Source organism: Arachis ipaensis, chromosome B9, assembly GCF_059453495.1.
Source record: "Arachis ipaensis isolate K30076 ecotype BB chromosome B9, ASM5945349v1, whole genome shotgun sequence".
NCBI classification, from domain to species: domain Eukaryota; kingdom Viridiplantae; phylum Streptophyta; class Magnoliopsida; order Fabales; family Fabaceae; genus Arachis; species Arachis ipaensis.
Window position 1 is genome coordinate 62,456,210 of NC_142444.1, and position 2,731 is coordinate 62,458,940.

Consider the following 2,731-nt stretch of genomic DNA (forward strand, 5'->3'; position numbering starts at 1 on the left):
TTATTCCTTTACTCTTTTCATGTTGATCATTGACCCTATTCAATTAAGTATGTTGCATTTTGGATTTATTAATATATAGAGTTACTTTTATTTTTAATTATTTTTAAATCTCTATTTTATTTCATCTAATTATGTCTTCTTATATTTTTATGAGTATTAATTCAATGTCAATGGAGTAGATTTTCCACTTGACATGGGGTTGATTAAGAGGGGACACTTGAGTTGGAATGCTCAAGTGCTTAGTTAAATTGGATGTTGTTGGCTAATTCTATACCTACTAACACTAGACCTTCCCAAGGGAGAGGACTAGGATTTGCGGGTAAGAGTTAGCTCAATCACTTGACTTTCCTTTATTTAGTAAGGGTTAACTAAGTGAAAACAACAACCTCTTTACACTACACTTGAGAAGATTCCAACAAGGATAGAACTTCCAATTAATCATTCCCCCAGTCAACGCTTTTTATTTAGGATATCAATAATTATTCTTAGTTTATTTTTATTGTTTTAATTTATAATTAATTTTACTCATTATCAAAACTCAACTTTTCTGGAAAACTTCTAGTTAATAAAATAGCACGCTTTCCTACAACTCGTTGGGAGACGACCTGGGACTCATACTCCCAGTATTTTTATTTCTAAAATTTGTGACAACCCTTTTTACATTGGTGAGGCAGACTTTAGCTGGTTAAGGGCTATACTTGCAACGCATTTCTCTTATTAAGATTCTCTTAATTGGTCTAACTTCTGCCACGCACCAATTTTTGGCGCCGTTGCCGGAGAGTTGTAATAGTGTGCTAGATTATTAATTAATGTACATATTTTATTTTTATTTGCACATTTTATTATTATTTTGTTACCATGAGCTATATGTCTTTCTCATTGAATGACGCATTCATTGCCTGATCCGAGCTTAGCCACTTTTGATCCTGAAATTGAAAGAACTCTTTCACGTATTAGGCGAGCTCGACGTCGGTTAGCCTCTGAGGGTTGTGAAGTGATTGTTATCGATTCACCAGTCTCATCTGAGGGCGAATCTGAACCGCCCTCTGAGAGCGAGACAAGATCCTTTACTACTGATCCTGTTGATTCACGTGCAGGTAACATGGCTGAACCTAGGAGAATTACTCTCCAAGAAGCTGGAGCCCCAGATTTTACACTGCAACCTTATCAAGTGCATCATCCAAATCTGGCTGTAGATTTTGAATTGAAGACTGCACTAATCAACTTGATGCCCAAGTTTCATGGCTTACCTGCTCAAGAGCCTATTAAGTACCTTAGGAATTTCCAGACAGCCTGTTCTACTGTCAGGCATAATGGTGCAGATGAAACTTCTATTCTGTTAACTGCCTTCCCGTTTTCTCTTGAGGGAAAAGCAAGGGAGTGGTACTATTCCCAACCTGAAGCGACCGTTACCAACTGGGATACACTCAGGAGAGAATTTTTGGAAAAGTACTTTCCAGCTGAAGTCACAGATAGACTGAGAAAAGAGATCTCCTGCATTGTTCAAGGTGACTCAGAGACTCCCTATGAATACTGGGAGCGTTTTAAGAACCTTCTAGACGCATGCCCCCATCACATGATTGACAGACTAGTGTTGATCAGCTACTTCACTCAAGGCATGAACCCCCCAAGATAAGACTACACTGGATGGTGCTAGTAATGGGTCTATGAAAAAGTACAAGACCGCAGATGATGTATGGCAACTGATCAGCGACTTAGCTGAATCCACTAGGAATCAAAGGCAGAGGTGCAACCACTCAAAAGCTGTTGCAGAGGTTTCCTCTAGCATTGAGACTACTGCTCTTACACAGAGCATATGTGAAATGACCAACCTACTGAAGCAAATGCAGTTGAACTAACAACAACAAGCTCAGCCTCACCCACCACAACAGAGCCAACAGTTATTTCCCCAAAGAGTATGCAGAATCTGTACTGATTATAGTCATTATATTGATGAATGTCTGCAGCTCCAACAGGAAGACAACACTGTGGCAGCTACTCATAACTTCTATGACTGCCTGAATCAAGGATACAATCAACAAGGCGGCAATTACAACCAAGGTGGAAACCATAACCAAGGATAGCAGGATAACTCCAATCAAAGTTGGAGAGATAATTCTAACCATAATTGAAGGGACAACTATAACAGAGGAGGCAGAGATAACAATGGAAACCAGAGGTAGAATAACAACAACAGACATCAGAATTAGAACCAGCCTTACAGAGCACCTCACCTAAGACAATCTCAAGGATTACAGCACAACCAACAATAGGTTCCTCGGATCACTTATTTGAATTCCTCATCAAATGACGAGATGCTCCGTTCTCTTGCACAAGGACAGCAAGACATGCAGACGCAGCTGAACTCTACTTTAAATGGTCTGACTGCCACTTTACAAGCTCTCGTCTCCCGGTTAGATTCATCACCTAATTCCACCAATCAACCTTCAAGCTCCGGTGGAATTCCTTCTCAACCCCTACCTAATCCCACGGGTGGCATCAATGCCATCACTTTAAGGTCCGGAACCACACTGCAGAAGAGGAACCAGGAGGAGCCAAGCTCCCCAGAACACGTCCCAACTGAGGATGTGGTGGAAGTGGAAGATGCTGAAGAGGAAGAGGACGTACAAAATATAGTTGAAGAAGAAGCAGCTCAACCACAGAATGAAACACCAAAGGATGCAGAAGCTGCAAGTAACGCCCTTCCTATCCCATTCCCACAACTTGCAAC

The 2,731-nt window shown here is 40.7% G+C and overlaps 1 non-coding gene across 1 annotated transcript; it reads right to left on the minus strand.

The window, feature by feature from the left end:
• Nucleotides 1-1,474: 1,474 nt before the first annotated feature.
• Nucleotides 1,475-1,582, minus strand: LOC148544868 (small nucleolar RNA R71). Its single transcript, XR_015902009.1, has one exon. It is a non-coding gene; the product is annotated as a small nucleolar RNA R71 (small nucleolar RNA).
• Between the last annotated feature and the right edge of the window lie 1,149 nt (nucleotides 1,583-2,731).